This window comes from Symphodus melops (genome assembly GCF_947650265.1).
Source record: "Symphodus melops genome assembly, chromosome: 22".
Lineage (NCBI taxonomy): Eukaryota > Metazoa > Chordata > Actinopteri > Labriformes > Labridae > Symphodus > Symphodus melops.
Window position 1 is genome coordinate 4,019,905 of NC_136712.1, and position 21,287 is coordinate 4,041,191.

General features: G+C 42.4%; 1 protein-coding gene across 2 annotated transcripts in view; it reads right to left on the reverse strand.

Annotated features, from left to right (window-relative positions):
• Window positions 1-21,287, reverse strand: part of ptn (pleiotrophin) — a 58,541-nt gene that overhangs the window by 27,404 nt on the left and 9,850 nt on the right. The window contains exon 2 of one of the 2 annotated variants that reach the window (XM_079335317.1): window positions 12,881-12,995. The gene's annotated coding sequence lies outside the window, so the exon portion shown is untranslated. Of the gene's footprint in view, window positions 1-11,426; window positions 11,662-12,880; window positions 12,996-21,287 lie in introns of those variants that run through there. The other variant, XM_079335316.1, reaches the window with a different exon arrangement.

Below are 21,287 nucleotides of genomic sequence, written 5' to 3' on the forward strand. Positions count from 1 at the left end.
TGTTCACCAGAAAGAGTTGAGGTGAAGGAATCTGAGGCTGAACACGAACATGTCGAATGGGTTCTTTTGACCGTTCTTTTCTTTGACTGGGTTCACGCGTGTCCAAAGAAGCTGTAAAGTTGCACAGCTTCAACAGCTAACGGTCTAAACTGAGAATAAATCACTGGTCATTCTGTGGACAGTTGAACACGCAATTATCACACTAACACCTCTTACACATCTCCTTCTGGACCCTAAATCATTTCTTCATTACTTTTTACTGCAGCAGCTGGGTGTCTCAAATAAGACGTAAATGCTAAAAGATGATTCAAATTTTCAATTCTCTAATTAATAAAAAGCGGCTCAAGTGCATGACTCAACCGCAGAACATACAGAAGAATCTTCTTCTCCTTAATGTGAATGGATGAGAAGCGGGAGCCTTTGTTATGATTCTGTTATTGGTTTCTTTTTGATTGAACTGTCAGTAGAGGGCTCTCATGATCCTTCCATAACGGCTCTGACCTCTCTCGTCTGCACTCACTTAATGACTCCCACCATCAGCGTCCTTTCATGAGAATATTGAACAGGGCTTTTCTCCGCTGCCTGCTGTGGGGTTTTTGTTTTCTTTTCTTTTTTTCTCCCACCTCCAACAATGGTGGAGATTATCTCACCTCGCCGTCAAGCACTGTGTGGCTTTGTTTCCTGCTGCGCCACGTCTCATTGACTCGCTCGCTCCTGTATAGACTGGATGTAATGATAGCCGTCCCGCTTTTATTTACTGTGTCCTGAAGTATACATGTTCCAAAGCTGTCATGTTGAGCAGATGACCTCGTCCAGCTGAACACTGGCCTCTACTGGGCGATGGAAGTTATTGCCTGAGGAAAGGAAGAGGAAAAAGGGTTGTTTTGGTGGAGAAGGATGGGATTATTTCAACGATTATTTTGGAGATGGAAGATGTCAGCCACATTAGAGGTCCTTGTTTGTGTTGATGGCTCGTTTTGGACCGGGCACAGACGTCAGAATGAAAACGAGGGGGTTATTTCGCTGCTTCTTGTGAACACGCCGCATCTCCGCGTCTCCCCAAAACACTCTTTTGGCAGGCTTTGAATTACCTGCACTCATCCCTGCCCAAATTGTTCAAATATGTTAGAAGTTGATCAAACAGAAAGGCTTTCGGAGCGTGCGGCCCGACAGAGCTTTCCCTGCGGGATGTTGGGGATCAGACGTGGAAGAAAAAAAAACAAAAAAACAGGGAAAGAACAAAGGCTTGTCGGGCCTGTTAAAGACGCCCGGACCACGGCGGCCCATCAAAATTCATTCGGTGAAACAGGCATGAAATGCCCGCAGACTGCAAGAGCCTCTCAAACATGTCAAAACTCCACTCTCGTCTCTGAGACACTGTGGCGTCAGAACAGGGAGATACTTTCTGATGAGACATGAAGACTTTGCTTCACTTGGTTTTTCGGTTTCCCTCCAAGATAAAATGATAAATACCATGTCTGCAAGTCTTTTATATCAATGAATTCTTCACAAACATTTAGTTATATAAGTGCATCCTGCATGTCAGAGTAAACTATTGTTTGCCTCGGCGGAGGTGGTGGAGTCGGTTGTCTCTCAGGCGGGCAGTTTGGGGGTTCGATCCCCAGCTCCAGCAGCAACACGTCCGACGTGTCCTTGTGCGAGACACTTAACCCTTAACCGCTGCTGCTTACTTCTGATGGTTACATGTTGCATAGCAACCACTACGGCCTCTCTCTCTCTCTCCATACCACATGATCTCAGGTCTGTTACAACAGTTTGTTCTTCTAAAAGCAAACTAAAAACGTATCTTTTCGCACAAGCTTTTAGCGAGGTTTTAATTATTTCAGTATGTTTCCTTTGTATATTTTATATTTTGCCTTAAGTTTTTGTTTTATATGACATACCTTCACTCATGTGCTTTTACATTATGTCCTACATATACATATATTTTTAGAAATATTGATGGTAAATGTGCAAGAGGCATATTTCAGGTGAATCCTCTCAACCAAAAGAAAATGAAAGACGCTACAACTTCACTTTTTTTTTTCTCGTATCTTCACATGTAAACGCTGTTGTTGCCGTGTGCTGATCATTCAATGGTTTTCCAGCCAAAATGTGAGGGAGATTTTCTCTCGAACCTCTTCCCCGCCAACGAAAGCCTGCTATTTCTAACTTGTTTACTCCACTAGCAATGATAGTGTCACTCAGTTCCCGCTCTGCCAGACTCTGTACGACCCTCAATGAATCAAACATGGCTTGCGACGCAGTATATTCCGGGGCCTCGGTGACAGTCTTATTTCCAGCCATCGAGGAGGCAGGGAGAAAGTTATTTACTGAGAACGGTGGACAGAGGAAGATTGGACATCCCTGATCTGTCAAGGACATGACTTTTGACCGAGGCCAATCCTTCACTTTTATTGCATTGTCTTTGGGGCCATTTGGCACGAGGAGATGGAATTGGAAGGCTAGCGTGGCACATTGTTTTCATCTAGCACTGTCTCCCACTGCTAAGTTTTGTTGAAAGGGATGAAGTCGATTGTATAACCTGTAGCGTTTGGAAACACTGGGACAATTCTTCGCAGCTCAAGGCCTTGATGTTTTCCGGAGCAAAAAGCTGATCCAAACATGAATTAAACCAACTAGATTGTGATGATGCACCGCCTGGATATCTGTCACAAACTTTTAACAAACTCTTTAAGCAATTAGCTTAAAACATCTCTGATACCAGCTGGCAAAAACTTAATTGAACACCTGTTTTCCCTAGGTGTCCTAAAAATCCTGCCTTCACATCAAACTTCATAAACAGGGAAGGAACTTTTTGTATGCAACGTCCTTGGCCAAAAGAGTGAGTGCGTTATATGTAGAGGGAGAGTTGCAGTCACCTTGGAGGGCATGTGCCGCAACTCAGCGATCCAGTGCCTGCTGTCCTCTGACGTCAGCCCCAGAACCTGATGGGAATTCAATACCCAGCCTCCACACCCCCTAATTTATTCCACAATACAATCAGCCGCAGCTTGTTTTTCTGCACCTCCGTCGATGGTTTGGGCCGATGAACCACCACTGAAGTTCAACATTGATTCTTTAACGGATGTTTCTGTGGTTCTGTTGTGCTTTTCTTTTTGCATGTTTGGAAGCACTTGATAAAAGGGGACCCTTACAAATCCAATGATACGTTTATTGAACCGTTGGATATCATCAAAGTTTACAGGGGAGATTAGCTTATTCCTGGTGTTAAAGCATTCTGAAGAAACTGCAGAAAGTGACAGATGTGATTGTATCATTTTCCTGGATCTGTAGACTTGTTAGGCCCTTATCTAACATGAAACTGGGTATGATCTCCATCTTTACAAGAATTAGGGGTTTGTGGCCTTATCGGTTGCTAATGCAAGAAAACAAGGAAAAGCATCGACTTCTAATGAATATTCCACACGTGGAAGCTTTCGCCCAAACATCATTGAAGATTCACAACAAAGGTCATCTTAAATATGAAAAAGACGGTCAGGTCTTTCGAGATGCGATCTGTCCTTTTGCCGAGCTATCTGAAAATGGAATCTCTTCAAGTCTACTCTTAGAAATATTGTCTGCAACTTTGACTTGCATAATAATGGGTTTTTTTCCCCACATGTGTTCCACTGAAAGCTGCTAAGGCAAAAACAGAATACAAAATACCCTATTATAGCAATAATACTTTTGGAATACAGAAAGGGAAGCTGGTTTACCTTGTTGCTGGCTGCAGGGTTCAAATAAAATAGATTGAACAATCTAAAATTCGCATAATACACTGTATAGGTAGCCACTGAACACGAATATTGCTGACTTTCACTCCTTGTAATATACGTTTCATTTCCCAACACAAGTCATTTCGTCTTGTTTCTCACTCACTCAATGCAGTGTTTGCTCATGTCCACCATCTTATTCACCATCACCCAGCCTCTGCAGTAAGCTATTTCCATCCATCAGCAACCCAACCCCGCAGATTTCCTGTGTTCCCTCTGCTGTCATTGTCTGAATTCATCAGCACAAAACACTATTTGCTGCGGCTTTATTTACCAAACCATAAATGGTGCGATACTATATGTGGCACAAATAAATAAGGGAGCCTATTTTGCTGCATGGACAGATCCAATCATTCCCGTTCAAAATGAAAACACAACTCAGAGCTGTTGTGCTAATGCCAGTAGTTTCACGACAACGGGGGCTGTGCTTAGGGAGGGTGGGGGGGGGGGGGGGGGGGCAGATGGGAAGGTGGCTTTTGCCCACAGTCACAGCCCAGGGTGTTACACATGACCTTTTTCGTTTGCTACTGGAAATTAGAACAGTCAGAGGGGACAGGGAGTCTTGGTGTACAAACAAGGCAGAGTGTGGTGGGGTTAATGTGGCTCACACAGGCCACTGCAGTCAAGGTAGTTTCACCCTGTGTGCAAAGAGCATCCAAGTCCTCTGCACTCAGTGTGTTCGACTGGAGGGCAGAGCTGGTGCTCTCTGTCAAAACAGCAAAAGTTCAAGTGTTTGTACTGAAATGTAAATGAAGTTATCGCAATAACGGTCGACAAGTTAGAAGAAAAACATGTAAGAAGACAAACATGGACTTCTGTTATTTTTGGATTTGTGTTCTTAATATGGTGGCAAACAAAGAAAAATGATCAGAGCTTTACTTTTGGGCTGTTATGCCTTTATAAAGGTTATTTTATTTTTTCTTTGGTTCTGTTCTCATGCACGGCCTGTGAAGTACTTTGGGCAGCTGAAGCTGTTTTTAAATGTGCAAAACAAATAAACTTTGACTTGACTTGACTTAGACAGGACAGAGTTGGGAACCAGGGAGAATTAGTGGGGAAGGTCATGTGGGAAAGGTGCCACCGGTTGGCCCACTTCGAGGACCATACCTCTGTAGATAGATAGATTGAATATTTTCACAAGAAGGTAGTTAAAGCAGACGGTTCAGGACGTTCCTTCTACGAGACAACGCATCAGAGTATACAGAATCTCATTGTACAAGTTCACTATCAGACGACTACAAATGACAGTGTGTCAGATTTGTTCTTTTTCGTGTTTCCTCCCTGGAGGCCGCCTTGTACCGTACTGTTCTCGTCTTGTACCAAACAGCATGCGAACTGTTACTTTACCGACCCCGCTAACATCCCTAAACTCCAGCAGAGACAGAGGGCAAGGCCACTGCCCCGGCCCTGGTGTTTATGGTCCGATGGAATGTGAACTCTGAAGAAGAGGGGGAAGTAATAATGAGGCATCCCCCCTCTGTTGGTTGTTTGTTTGGACAGACCGGCTGTCTCACAGTACAAGCTGTGGATGGAATACTAATGGATATGACTAATGAGTCTCTCTCTCTCTCTCTCTCTCTCTCTCTCTCTCTCTCTCGCCTCGCTCTCATTCTCTGGATCTCTTCCTACTCGACTCTCTCACTCTTGCGCTTTGGTTCCTTCCCTCCAAGTGGATGAAAATCCAAAGTTAGAGAGTGAAAATGCATAATTCATTGACAACTGAAGGAACAGCTGTGACAAACAAGCACATTTAAGGAAATTTAGGTCAAGTAAAAAAAAAAAAAGTACTTGACAGAACAGTTTCTCCTTTGGGGGCTTTGTCAAACACCTCCCAAACTTCCCCCGATCCTGGTTTCTAATCACTTATTGGTGGGTGGACATCAAATCAAGCATTGGTGTTTGCAACCATAGGAGTGGGCCTGCCTAATCCTCTGCCCATGCTTTTGAGGAGTTTAAATTCCAAATCATACTTTCTCCAGATTGTGGCGCCTTGAGGGGGGGAACAGGAAGACATCGCAGAGATGCAGAAACTCTCCACTGGGCCAGATTAAAACCTGCTGAGATTTACCAAAGGATTAGACACCCCCTTTGGCATTAGTTGCTGTATAAACATGTCGAAATTATTTTAGTATTTAGTATGGAAGATTGGGCTCTTGAGGAAGCCGGGTAACCACAGTTCTGTTTGGTCTATTAAAAAGAACTATTGCACTACTATTGTTCTACTATGCAAGAAGAAGAAAAAGACTGATATCTATCTCATGTAAGTATTGTTAAAGCCATTGGATCTCTCGCTCTCTCTCTCTCTCTCTCTCTCTCCCTCTCTCATGTGCACTTAAAAGGTCATCACAGGCTATGCAAACCCTTCTAATCAGAGAAGTTTGTCACCTCCGTGCAACATTACCATTAGCAATCCAATTAGCAGGAGGATTGGAAAGGAGACGCTAAGTGGTAGACATTGTTCCACAGCGACGCTCCCGATCAATTCAACTTTCCGTTCAACATCAGTGGCCACATCACAATAAGTGAGTAATGGCATCTCGATGTCTGTTTTCCCACCTTTTAAGAATATACAGTACAATCTCTTTAAACCTGGCAAGAATCAAGTTCTCTGCCCAGAAATCATTTTAATATCTTTAAAAATAAACTCCACACACTGGGTCGATTCCACTTCAAGGCAGAAAGCAGCCGAAGAGTGGCTCTAAATAAAAGGAGATTGCATTGACTGAGACAATAGATTACAGCATTTAGGAGGTGCTTTGGCAGCCTATTGGGCGTATGGTATTTAATTGTCCCCTCAGGGTTTAGCTATTTAGCAATGTTCTTGCATTGGGTTGAAAGTTTTCCAAGTCGATAACCTGGCTTCTTCTGGACTTGTTATTATCAAGAGGGGTAAGACTTACAATTAAAAAACAGGTAATTTATAAGGCTGTAATCAATTGTTTCTCCAATGACCTCCTGATCCTCTTTTTCATGATCAATCAATTGCAGCAGCTTCATTTGTTCAGCTCGTATCCCTGTCCAGGATTCTCTCGATTCTGCTGGTGATAATGTGCGTAAGAGAGATTCGATCATCCCTCAAGTTCATTAGCGGGATACAGACATCACCACTCCCCTGTGCGTCACAGTGAGAATCCTGAACGCACACATACCGGGGGCGGTGGGAGCACCTTTATGACCCGTCGTTCCCCGTCATGACATTTGCTAAAGACAGACACCGACAGCTCCTTTATCACACAACATTCCCATTTGTACATCAGTGCCACAAATGAGAAGAGGCTGTTCTGAGGGACAAACCCAAACAAAGTTGTTGCCCAACTCTGCAGCTCTGACAGAGCTTATTAGCCTCTTTATACTCATTAATTAGGTTTACAGCTTACTGCTACAAGCAATTTCCTGCTCAGCAAATGTGAAAAGATATGAACAAAAACGACGCAATCTGCTCTGCAGTGAACCTGAACATAACCAAAGCCAAATGGGAATGTGGAGCGCGTCCTGCATTTATTTTTCTTTGCACCTATTGCCATGTTGATGTAGCCCAAAATAATAACGCTAATGTCACTCCCTGCCCAATCCACGTGTTTATAAACCATTGTTTACTCACACCAGCTTTACAAGGTGAACATTTGTCAATATAGTGTTTACAGCTTGATGTTCTGCCCCCAAGTGGACAAAAATCAATCAGCGCAGCTTTAACATCTTTTGCTCACCATTTGTAAATCAATGCAGTACAGTACAGTCGTTTTAGTTCCAACTGTTCCAGACAGATGTGGATCTAGATCCGTTCATGTGTGCCTGGAAACTTCTTATGCAGATTTTTTTCCGCATGTCCAGAGGCGCTGCTTGTCGACAGGCGAGCCAGGCAACTGCTTGGGGCCCCCCCCTAATGGCTGACAAAACTTTAAACAACGGCAGTGTAAAATGTACACATTTTGCAATGACAGTAGGAGACCTCCTTAATGTGGCCCCATCTGACAGAGCTCACTCTCAAGTGTCGCGTACATTATTGCTGTGAAAATAATTATAGACGCCGGTTGGAGGGGCCCCCATTGAATGCTTGCCTCGGGCCCCAACAGACCCAAGCTGATACACATGTTCAGGGATGTTGCTTTATAAGGAAGACATTGTTTTGCTAAATCTTACAGGATGTTCACTGTTATGAATGACAGAATATTTAAAATGTTCAAAACATGACGCAAAGTAATAGAATTGGCAGAACTTAAAAACTAGTGTGCCACACAAATCACACTGAAATCCAATCAAACGTGTAGCTCAGTGATGAATGAGTCCATGTTTACTCTTTTCGGTAAATCCGGAACTGATTTTTCTGCCCTGTGACCTTTCCCCTCTCTTCTTTCAGTCACCTACCGGCAAGCCGCGGGACTGTTGGTGTTTGTACATGTGCGCGTTAAGCGTGTGTGGGTGGCTGCGTGACTGAAAGGGAAACTAATGAGTTGACTGATTAGAGTGGAAAGCCTCGGGTTACCATTAGCTCTCCGAGGATCAAACACCAGATCAAACCAATGGCAGATACTGTAGATGCAGACCTTGATAATATATTTAGTTTTGAAATGGGGAAAGGGAAAAAAAAAAAACCCTGTATAAGTTTTGAGGAAGGAAAGAAATTAGCATGTTGTCTGGAAGCTGAATCTTAATGGGGAAAGTTTGATTCAAGAAATTAAAAAGCACTCTCAACGCTGCACACACACCTCAGATAGTTCCTATATAAACTCACAGATAAAAGGCGTCTGTAGCTTAGGAGGCAACAGTCTTCTCCAGACAAAAGGGGGACCAGCACAAGCAGAACATTCTCTCATCACCGGCTTAAAGGTTTCGCAGACAGCTTTGATTGTCTCGGCCTTGCCTATAATGAGATAGCTGCTTTGCTTGACGTCTCCATGAGAACGTCCGTGTCTCCAGACATGACTATTAACCGAGCAGCTTCGGGAGCTGGTCCCCTCGCAAAGCCACTGCTCCGCGCAAGGACTGAATAAAAGATAAGGTGAGAATAAGATCAGCGGCCGTCATGGTGAGCACACTTTACCTCGACTGAAGTACGGTAGACAGATTGGTTGATTGCGCATTCTCGTCTTACCTCAAACAACATTTGCTAAGAAAAAAAGTTGAGGCACAACATATAGGAAAGAAAACAAAAAGGTTTCAGTATGTCGAACATTTCCATCAGAACGGCAAAGATCAGTTACAAACTACATATTGCCTGTTGTCCTTTCTCCCTACCTCTTTTATCTGTGAAAAACTGTCTTGTTTAAAGAAGACATATTATTCCCCTTTTCCACCTTTTCAATCAGTCCCCTGTGCTCTAAAATGAAACCTCTTTACTTTGGTCCAAATGTAACATGACTCCAACAGCAGAGGAGGTTTGAAACCAGCTGTCTCAGAACGTTCCGTTCTGGTGTGTGTGTCTCTTTAAATGCTATGAGTTTTATATTTCCGGGGTAGACATCACTCCCTCTGAAGCGAGAATAAAAACAGCAAACCTGTGCAAAAGTTGAGCTCGAGGCTGGGGGTAAAGAAGACCGGGGAAGGGAGGGTATTTTTAAACCCAAATCCAAATTGTGATGTCACAAGTTGAGAATATTTGAAACAGAGCAATTTTCTCTGAACTGGTAGACGAATGCAAACCACAAATAAAAGGACTGGAGGACTTAGTTGAAATTTTTGTGGGTTACCCAAATAAACACTGTAAAAGTGAATTCTTCATAATGTGTACCCTTTAAGATGAAAACATGTGCCAAGAACAAGTATTTGATTAAATATCAGGAAACAGGATTTACCTTCACCTTTACAGTTTGTCTGACCAAACTGCAGTTGGTAAGGATCCCTTTTTGCAGTCTTCCTAATGATGCCTCTTATTATCTCATTAAGGGTGATAGCGTAATCTTCTCCGGGTCCACTGTTGAGCCACTTGCGAGCTATGACGTGTACAACTGGATGCGATGAAGGATGTTTCCTTCACTGGCCTCTCTCTCCTGGCATCCCTTCCCCTCCTCTTTTCTTCAACTCCTCTCTTTATCCCTTCCTCCCTTTCTTTCGGAGGCCCTCTGGACCCCATCGAGTCTCATTCTGTTCATCCCACATGTGAGGGGTCAGTACGTACCCCACAAGAATAAGCCAGCCACTCAATGTGAGAATCTTTGTGTATGTCCTCACCCCCCCCCCCTCTTATTCTTTTTTCTTCCCCTCTCTCTTACTTACTTGTGCCCTATAGACCAGAATTGGCTCCATTCAGAGCTCTTCCCTCCCCCCTGGAGTGGACTTCTCAGGGCCCTAACAGTGCAATTCTATGCCTTATTGCTCCGGCTCCTCCATGGAGAACAGTCTCGTCAAAGCATTTGTGAAGACACAGACGGAAATGAACCGGCTTTGTGCTTCGTCTTGACATATAGGCGAGATCACGTGGGTGAGTCCCTGGGCTAAGTATTTAATAAGAGTAAAGGGCAGAATGTGTAAAATGTCTCTTTTAAACGAGCCTCCTACAGGGGCCATCTCAGAAGGAAAATGCCAGGACCTATTTACAAATTGCGCAACTTTATGAGTTTGGCCCTTCCTGGCTGTCCTCCAGCTTAATCCACGTTGTGTTCCGATTTCCTCCACACCAAATCTGGTTTCTCAAGCTCATCTCCTCGTCTTGTTTAATCTCCCCCAGCTCTTTCATTAGGACCACACCATGTGTTGATTCTAAAGAAATGAAGCGGACACCTCATTTTGAGCAAGAAAGAGCCCGAGAGCTGCTTTTGTCCACAGCAGGAATGCCCATAAGACAGAGAGGAACACTGTTTGGACTGACTCGGGTTGCTATACCAGTGCTGGAGAACACCATGGCAACGCAAGGAAGAAGGTCTTGCCGGACCAAGTGGCGGCGATACAATGCAGCCGCTCTGGGTTTGTCATTCCAGTCAGGCCTGACCCAAATTACGGCATCCTGGGCTAAAAATGTTCCACTCGAACATATTCAACTGGACTGGCGTTTATTTGCCTGATTTGCACTACGAAAGAAAACATATGGATGTTTGAAGTGCAATCACAAAGGAAGCGGCCCTGTTAATGATTTAACGTCACAAGTCCACATTGCCTGTGGCTGCTGGATTATAAAGGACTTTCCAATTGTTTACCCAACGTGCCACTTTTTTTTTTTCCATCTGGGGTTTTTAACTCAACATTTTGAAGCTTAATTGTCTTTAATGTTATCCTCTCTCTGTATCATCTATCAACAGCCTCTGGGGGGGAAATATGTTTAAATGGGAAAAGCAACAACAAAAAAAAAAGCATTCAGAACAATGTGAAAAAGTGCAAACGATTAAATGTATCACAAAATATGCAGAATTCGAAACATTGTTCTGGTCACGGTAGAAACTTTTACTGAGCGTTGTTTTTGCAACTTCAGGTTTTAAAAGAAGGGGAGGTTGGTGCAGGCATCTGAGGATTCCCAAAAACTCCAAAACACAAACCTAAAAAAATTGGCTCTCACATCTTCCGCACAGCTGATGCCCGTTTGCACCGAATTTAGTTCGACTCCAAACTTTTCTGCTCACCTCGCTCCTCAAGTGACCGCCTCACCATCCCATCACAGCTACCCCGTGAAAGCTATGCTTCAGTAAGTTTGCACCCAGAAAAAAAAAGAAATCCACTTACTTTATGTGGAGGTCTGGTAGTTGTATATAACAGAGCTTGAAGAAGAAGAAGTATCTCTAGGCTCTTTTCATCTGCTCCTCTGCCCTGCCTCTCCAATACTATTTCTCTTTGTGGGCTGAGCATAAGATAGCCGTGTAGTTTTTTTCCCCTTTTTGTGTGTGTGTGTGTGTGTGTTTGTCTGTGTGTGTTGCATGGGAGTGAGGGGGAGGATGGTGGGGTTGGTGGGTGTTTTGAATGCCTGGATTTCCTGACTCGTGATCAGGAGCTCATTACCCCCCCAAGGTCACTCCAGGGACACTCCTCTGCCTGGCACTCACCGAGACACCAGACAGAAGATGTGAGATGGACGATGAGAGCGAGAGTAAAAAAAATAAAAAAAAATAAAAAAAGAGCGAGGGAGAGAGCAGTTAAGAGGCAAAGTGCCCGGGAGACCCCGTGGGGACGGAGGAGAGAGAAAACAGACGCTCAGATAAACAGAAAAAGAAAAGAGAGACGGTGAGAGATCCGAATGTCAACAGAGAGGCAGATATTCAGGAGGTGCGAGCAAACACAACAACAAAATACGGCTGGATGAGCACACAGAGTGAGCAGCCCGGGAACAGCAGCCCAGTCAAAGCACACAGTTATATAAAATATCTTGTTGATCCATGGAAAAGTGAGTCCAACCACGGCAATCAATAGATTATTGACAACACCAGCTGGGCTCTTGGTTTCTTTTTCAGCCTATATGGACGTACAAAAACATATTTGCTCTGTCATGTGAATGACATCTGATTAGATAACGTTACATTGTCTAGTTGGAGTTTTTGGATGCTTCTTTTGTTTTTTTAAAGCTGAAGTGATTCTCTCTCTCTCTCTCTCTCTCTCTCTCTCTCTCTCTCTCTCTCTCTCTCTCTCTCATCAAGACTAAAAGAACAAAGTAAGCAAAATTATCGTCATCCATAACTGAACTTCCTGGACTAAAAGGCTAAATGCTTGTACACAGATTGGCTGCTTTTAAACGACTGTCACGTTTGGGTGCTTTTGCTTCATGCTAATGCTAACGTGGCAACATGCTCCCAATGACATCTTCACCAATGTGTTTAAGAATGCAGTCCTTTTCTAATTAGCACACACTGAAACTATTGGTGGTATTTCGCAGAAATCAAATAAAAAAAACAAGGCATGGATAATATTTTGACCCAATGATGACGTAAAGAAAACAATTTAAGATCACTTTAAACAAAAATAAAAGGTGTTGAAGCTTATCCAAAAAAACAAAGAAACCAACATTTTCTTGGGTTAATGGGGCTATTTTCATTTACGCCCGAGAAAAGTGAACTTCTAAACCAGTTAAAAGTTTAATAAGTTCCCTTCTTTTATGTTTTTCGGTGTGAATGTAGATAATTAAACTACTTTGTTTTTTCTCCCCCTAACAGTTTATCCTTCCCTTTGTTTTTCTGTTTTAAACTCACCTTTGTGGCCAGACATCCTTTTAGAGGGAGTGTGGTAATAACTTGGTGTTTGGCGGCAGATGGCTGGAGATGACCCCATAGAGCATCCTCGGCACTCTGTCGCAGCTGGACAAACCTGGATTGACAGATTACAGCACACACAATCAATAGAGAGTACCATTAGTTCTGTCTACAAAACCCTGTGTACAATACTGATGCCAGTCCACTTCGGTAAACTCTCTTTAGTCCACACGTAGAGAAATGGCCTTATATTTCACCTTATAAGGCTGCCTCTCCTGGCTCAGGTTATTGATCGAGTGCCTGGCAAAAAATTCACACAGTACTCGAAAAGCTGCATTGTGCCAACACAGTCGCTCTTTAGCTCATAATTATTAGATAACACATTTTAGTGCCAGGGTTTGTTGTTGAGGTGCTATTCAGAGGCTTTCACAATGCGATTGTAATTCACTTTTTCAATACTTTAAAGGTCAGTTTATGCTGAAGCATATTAGATAACAGCCGTTCAGCCATGTCTGATTAGCAACTCCTGTTCGAAGCTTTAAAAAAAATCAAGATTTGGCAATGCACTGATTCAATACTAAGGGTATTTTAAATGCAACTTCATACTTTGTCCAAAGGGGGCACCAAAATCCAGAGTAACTGGAAGATACCCACAGCTGTTTAGGAATATACATTTGGTGAAATATTTCACACGTATTTTAAAAAAAAAAAAAAAAAAAAAAATGTTTTCCATAACCCCCCTTAATCAAGTCTGGACGCTGGCCTCTGCTGGAATCAGAGGCCAGGATGCTGGGTTTTTTTGTTTTGTTTTGGTGATCCTAATCTTACTCAAATATCACCCTGGAGTCCTGCAGAAAGCATTTCAGAAAACGATCTCAACACAAGCAGATGTCAATGATATGAACCAAATGGCAACCTACTATGTGAAATTAAATTAAAAGAATGCAAAAACTGGAACAGTTTGTCAAAAGGGTTATTTCAGAAAACGTGATCATGTGATCGCCAAAGTCAAATTTTGGTGGTTTTATTGATCAAAATGCCAAGATTGAATCGTTTGTTTCGCTGTCAAATCTTGTTGAAGTCTCCTAGCAGTCAAGAATATTAATCACCCAATTTTCCTGAGGCAAGTCTGACTCATGTCCAAACTCAAGAGTAAAAAAAGAAAAAAAACATCTGGTTTTCATTTCAAAAGGCAGAAACTTATTTCTTTTCGATTTGGAAAAAATGATGATCGTTGAAGAGGTGAGAGGTGATTTGTGATGTTTCAGATTTTAAGAGGCAGCTGCAGGTATTCATGCCCCAAGTTGAAGAAAAACGAATGCCTTGAAGATTTTTTTATTTATTTGCAACTGAAAGCCTCTTTTTTTTTTCCTTTTAAAGTTGTCAAAGAAGTGCTTAAATGAAAGAGAAAAAAAAGAGTTAAAATTGGCTAGTGGCAAAATAATGGATTCATTAGTGAGAAGCCTTCAGGCTGAGCTTGACTTTATGCCTCAAAAAGACATGTCCTCATTTCAAGTCTGAATTAAGGTAATAAGTAAAAATGAAGGCATTGATTTTTGGAGGTGAACCAGCAGTTGAGAAATTTTAGCGATCACCTGAGGTCACAATTGGTCTAAAAAAGCAAAGCGTCCTCAGAACCTCTACAACAAGGGAATACAGTCTTGGAAATGCCCACCAAACCCTTGGATGATTTAATAAATCCAAGCGTTGTGTGTGCAGTTCTACATGTTTGGTATCATGTTGCACTGTTGAGGATCATCTCCATTGATGGCCAGTAATTAGTATGACTCATACCCCCTGCTGATAACGATATACCATTCCAGTGCTGCGTCTCATATTCCACTCATTAATAATACATTTCATCCATTTGCAACCCCCCCCTCAGCCCTCCCTTAAGTGTGCGATATGCTTTAGTGCCATCCACCAGGAGCTTCTTCAATGATATCATTTCCCTCGTTTGATTAAAAAGAGATATGACAAAGGAAGGGGGAAAAAAAATAATGAAAAATGATCCTGCGTGGACTCCATGAGTAGATTTTCTGTTGTGCTGAGAGCACAAAAGGAGTTACAGTGAAGAGTTTACACAAACATAAAAAGAGATGTGTGTGAGTGAAATATAATCTTTATAAATCAAACAGTTCCCTCGTTTTTTTTTTATTCACTTCAAACTGGCTGCTGTCACTGTGAGGCTGAACAGAGCCGAGGATGAAGTCCCTGTTAAGCTCCAATAAGCCTGTCCGCTGAGTGTGTCCACCGGCGGACCAATAAGAATACGCCGGTGACTAGGCCTTTCTGTGGAGAGACTCTGATGAAACCAAATGAAATCAGCCTGTCCAAGTCAGTCACAGCACTTTTTCTTCTGTCTCATTTTAAATCACAGTTCCAGCGGCCATGCTCTTCCATCCTATCGTTCCTTGACACAACCACAACAAAGTACCCACAAAGATGAGAGCACCAGGAAATAGCAGAAAAGTCATTTTTCCATACCTTCTTTTTTTTTTTTTCTTCCTCTAAATGCAAGTATTCAATTTGTGCAACATGTCTGGGAGGAAATGGAGGCAGAATTTATAGCAGAGCGAGAAGCTAGGAAAATAACCGCGTCTCCGAACATCCTCTGGAATCACTCAAAACTGTTTAGATATAAGATAATCATACACAGCAAAGAGCAACACCCCATAATAACATAGTCCAGGCTCAAGGGCAGATATGCGCTGGTCTTCACTTTTATTATCCGTACATGTCATTCATCCTTGGGAGGTAGTGCATGTGGACGAATGCAGGGACAAAATGTCTCCACAGTGTTATTCACAGAATGTCCCCTGCCAGGCCACACGTCATATCAGAAACAGGACGAAACACACATGCACACACACTCACACTATGAACATCTGTGGGGTCGTGACCGCCATTTATAACCGTATCAAGCAAAATACTGGCTCCAGCTGTCCATAGTACAACTAGTGCAAAAGTCAAGTCCAGTGTATTTACAGTATATCGACCTTAATCACAAGTTTGTCTTGGAGTAAACGGCACACAATTCTCTCATTGCTTAGAAGATTTGTCTTCTTTTTCAAACAATGTTGAAAGTTCAAAACGTACACTGCTGGTTGTTGCTCCCTTTTTACTGTGCGTACATTGATTGATGCAGCAAAAAAAAAAAAAGGAAAAAAAAGAAATGCTAATAAATCTCCTGAAAAAAAGCGTGCAGAATGAGGGTCTTACAGTTTTTTTTAACAGGCAAGCCCTAAAGGTTGCCAAGAGCGGCAGAAACCATAGCTTGAAGGCAGGGTAGGTGGTTACCTCCAGATACACGCGTGTATGAGCTGAAATCCAAATTCTGGACCAATGGCGTTTGTGCATGTAAATGAGGGGCGTGGCTTTTGAGAGAGCACAGAGGGGAGGGGGTGAGTGAAGATGGAGCACTGAGGGAATGCTACTTTCACAATCATGCTACTTTTAAAAAATTACCAACCCTGCCTTTAATTCTTGGCAAGATAACAAAATATTACAAAATTATAATATTATGACATATTACTAGTTTTATTAAGTCCTTTTTTATTCTTCTAATTTTTCAGTGGATCTCATCAGTGTGAAAAAAAATATCAGACACTCTTACAGTGCAGTAACTCTAACAAGTCACAAGCACAACACAAACTCCTCCGTAGAACTCTTATGAAAGCGAACCTTTATCTGAAGTTTATAGCTCCCATCTATTCAGCATGAGACAATGAACGGTGTCCCATTATGCCCATTTAATTTCACAAGAAGCTCAGTTTCATTAATAAAGCATAAGCTCTTGGTTGAATATTAATATTTATACTGCTCTGCCCTAGCTAATACAAGTTAGGAGATTTTTACTTTACAAAGACGATCCCCTGAGGAATAGAACCGGCAGCTTTCCTTTATGCTGTTGTTGTTGAACGGCGGGCGACTACAGGGGAGTCTTTTTTCTTTTCCCACCTATTCATTGTAAGGAGAGAAATGTTTGTCTCTGCTGCGTCTAAGACTGCAGCTGCATTTGTTATTCCAGCTGTAGAGCAGTCTTTAATCTCCATTTAAAAACAATTTGATGCTAATTCGTCATCATACACTTTGCACATCAGCAGTCCGACGGTGGAAATATATTGATTAGTGAGATAATCAGACTGAAAATAAACGAATGCTGGTTTTATTAGCCTGATGTTTGTGTATGGTAATGTGGTTCCCCTGTATTGGAATCCAGTGATCCCCAGGGAGCTTAAAAGATGTCAACTTCTCCCGGGTGACAGACGGCATGAGCTGCTACCAATCATACGAATGGAAATCTGATGCAGCACAGGGTTCATTTTTGCTTGCGTTCAAAGCCTTAGAACTTTTTCCAGCTGAATTATAATGCAACTCCAAGTCCAACTAAATCAAACATGTCGCCCTCCTATACTCGTGTATAAGTATGTCAGTGAAAGCCCCTGTCCTGGTTGTCCCGTTTAAACAATGCAAAACTTAATTTATGACTGACAATTAATCTGAAGGAGCCAAAACACTCCAGCCTGGCCAGCGGTGCGTGACGGCGTTGGCGAAAAACAGTCCTTGCCTGATTTGTCTCCAAGTCGACAGTCTAGCACCAGCGTTTATCTGCCTCCATACGCTTCCCCCCGAAAACTCATTAATCTCTAATGGCTTAATTCTGTGTTCCCAGTATGGCCTGCGTATGTTCTCATTAATGGCTTTTCAATCTTGTGCTATAGAGCGGAAGCAAGATTATAAAAAGGCCCTTTTGTACCAAAAAAAAAAGGGATTAGATTGGAAATAGAAAATGTACGTGATCCCTCTTGTAGTTATTTGATGGTGAGTGCAGCAGATAATCGAATGCGTGATCGGGTAGGAGGGATGATGACAGAAAATGAAAATGTATGAAAAAAAAGCTTCAAGCGAGTCAGAGTTCAAACAGCACTGATGAACTTGTGAAAGACACTGAAAGACACACGAGCGTCAAGTTTGCAGACGGTAAGGGATTCTTTCCTTCTGCTCAGTACTTTGTGATTAGGAAATAAATCCACAGCCGTCAGCGGTGCTAGACTTCTTCCAAAAGAAAAGCTCCTTCTCTTCCTAAAGTAGTACTCCACTTACCTTATTATCTTCTGACTTAAATATAACAATCAGATATCCATTATTACTTTACGTCAATAAGCAAATTGTGAGCCATTTACCCTGAGATTGGTTTGACTTTCTGAGTTTGAGTGTTTCCTTTCAGTGGTTGTGTAAGTGAATCACAGTTGTACATCTCATTACCAAATATTAAATTCTGGTCTCCATTATTGTTGACCTTTCCATGAATTATTCAGCGATAGACTCCGTCTCCTGTCTATGATACCAATGGGTTCAATTCTTTTCATCGCTCTGTTTCTGTAGTTGGTAAATTGAAGCTCTATTTTATAGAACCGCGTAATTGTTTGTTATCCAAGGAATTATTTTATGTCATATCGCGACAATAAAAAACATGTTAAACTTGGCTGTTCTAGGCTTCCGTAGAATATTGTACAAATGTGTTCCTTGTTCTCTCGTTCAGAACCCCAAGGTGAGGTGATCAAATGAAAGAAAGCAAGGTCAAAGAAATCAGTCTGCCAATAAAACTTTTCGAGCAACAAACATCGTTCTGGGATTCTTTTCTTTAGTGTTGCTGGGATTATGGATTCTCACGCTTGCCTTTGGGTGTTAGCTCTGTTGTGAAATAAACAAAGCCTTCTATATTTCATCGGAGTACAGCGGTATCTGAGCAGTAAAATTAATTTCCTCCATTTTTTTTTTGCCGCTCATCAGTTCAGACCTCCAGTTGTCAAAACAAACCAGTGTGGATCTCTAATGCCGAGTACATGATCACTTCGAGGCCAATTAGTGAGGAAATAACCGTCGGACAGAGTGAGAGAGACGTGAGAAAATTCGAATGACACATCTGCCCGATTCTGTAAAAAGTAACTTTGTGCCGTCATCCAAAAAACGCAACACTCTGTACTTGTGCTGGGAGCGTCTCTGTGTTTCCTGCAGTCACCTCTCACAATAGGATTAGTGCCAAGCTGAGTAGTGAAAAAAAGGCAGGGGAAGGAGGATAAAAAAAAAGTGCCGCGGATCACTGCTATCACTGATGGAGCCTGAACCCCCCAAGGGAGCACTCGTCTTTCTGTTTGATTTGTTCTCTGTCATCCAGTCTGAAGCCAGTGGGCTGGGGGCTGTTTGCTTGGCACTGCATGGCCCTTGTATCTGCCGATTTGAGAGAAAGAAGGGACCAAATAGCTCCGTGACCAAACGCTGAACCTTCCTCCTACACTTACTCCGAGGGAACGCCAAAAGGAAAATGGCATTGACCTAAGGACGTCGAGATCCGCTTCCACACCTGATGTTCCTGAGTGACGATCGGGGTCCTTTGAACGTTTGATTCCGTGTGATTTCACTTGCTGCTTTGCCCCATCACTTCCTTTTATATTTGACCTACCTGTGGTACTTAAGTGAATTTAGATAGAAGTCAATATCCTCGCAATAAAACACCTCTGTTTCACTCCAGCTGATCACCAGTTGTCAGTGTTTTGGAAGGGCCTGCGGTCCAAATCGATGAGTCGATAAATAATCACTGGCATCCTCGCCTGAAGGCTGAAGAGAGAAAGGTTGAGCCCCAGCTTCATTTCAACCCTGGTTTCCCCTTTAAAAAAAAACATACTTACAATAATGAGACAGCATCTGGGTGAGAGGGAACATGTGCAAAAGTGATGGATTTGTCTCGATTTCTGACACTCTCTTCTCCCAGGGGGATTTGGCAAGACAGCCAAAGTGTTTGTGATTGGCACCGGGCCCCCTCAGCCTCATTCCTCCAGTTTCAGCCTTCTTTCCGAGGTCGGCCAAGCATGTAAACACACATCAGCTTAGCGTGCGCCGGTCCTGCCCTTTGCAGGTGCTCACTGTCAATCCAGGGGGTGGTAAAGAAAATAAAAAGGTCTGTCTGACAACAACGCTTGGACCATCTGCAATCAGATCTGGAGGCCGCACAGTCCATGTCCATCCTCGGTGTCTCAGACTTTGGTGCTTATAAGGGAGATCATTGAAACGTAACAAGCTATCAGACTTTTAATGAAACTTTTAATTTGAGTCACAGTCTAACAGAAATGTTTGATTGATGAGTGTTGGGGAAATTTTTTTTAATTATCTTGCTTTATTTGGCTCACTTGTTTCAAAATAAAAAGGCATATTAGTCAACTTCATCCGACCACACGTGTGACGACTTTAATACGACTTTTAATAACTCTAAACTTTCACACACCCTCTAATGGAGGGGTCTATTAAAGTCTATTTTAAAGTCCTTCACAATGCAGATGTTTACTGAACTACAATTACATTGTCGTTAAGATCATTTTCTTGTCTTGTACCCTGAAATTTTAAACTGAAGCTTCTTTTGCAACTGAGCATGTCGAGGTGGTTTGCTCTATCAGCAGTAATTGAGGCGTACCGCTAACTGGGTTAGCATAAACGAGCAGGTAGCTTTGGAGGCTTTTCTTTAGTTGTAGTTAAACAGAGATAATGACTTCTTGCTAACACGGTTACCTCATGGAAAGCAAGACTACAATTCACAACATGGTTACATCAGCAGTAGTTTGCAATAGATGCCTTTATGAAGCCCATACAGCGTTTCCTGTGTTAGCATCACAAAGAACGAACAGGAGAGAGCGTTTAAAATCCAAGAGCCACGTTCTTCACTGGATTAGCAGAGAAGAAAAGAAACATGACTGTCCAGCTCAAATCACAGACAAGACTGTTCAAATGGGGGACTTACCTTTGATCACAGTACTCTCAGCCCATTTTGATTAGCATCCATTTTTAATGACGCCACACAGCCGCCTCAGTGGGATTGGGCACCAGCGATGAACAATTTGTCATGGACTGAAGTAGACGGAAAAAGCCTGAGGAGGGCTTTTTGCATTGCAGTACCAAATGCCTTACACTTCCTGATTATTTTCCATGAAATATACTAACTCTGTTTCTCATTGTATGTGGTTCATTACAATGCAGCTTCCCGAATGGTATCCATAATTGGATATTGATGAGTCAGTGTGTAAGTCTAACTAAATAATCTAACGTTTTGATACACTTTTAATTTCCCCTCAACTTGTCTGAACATTTTATTCAGATAATCCTTTTAGTGAATTCTGCATTGCATTAGTCGTCTGAATATTGATCAAAGCATGAGATATGAACCCCCGTTTAAGCTGTTTGAATGTACAAGTGTTATGACAGGCACCGTGTGGAAAACCACCCAAGCAAAGCAGCTGCACTGATGTGCGTTTCATTTGTTTTATTTGGGTCAATTTCAGCCAAACAGACGGAGCAGAGGGCCAGTCACATCGATGTCTGTATTAGCGTCTCCCGGCATACAGATGAGAATGTG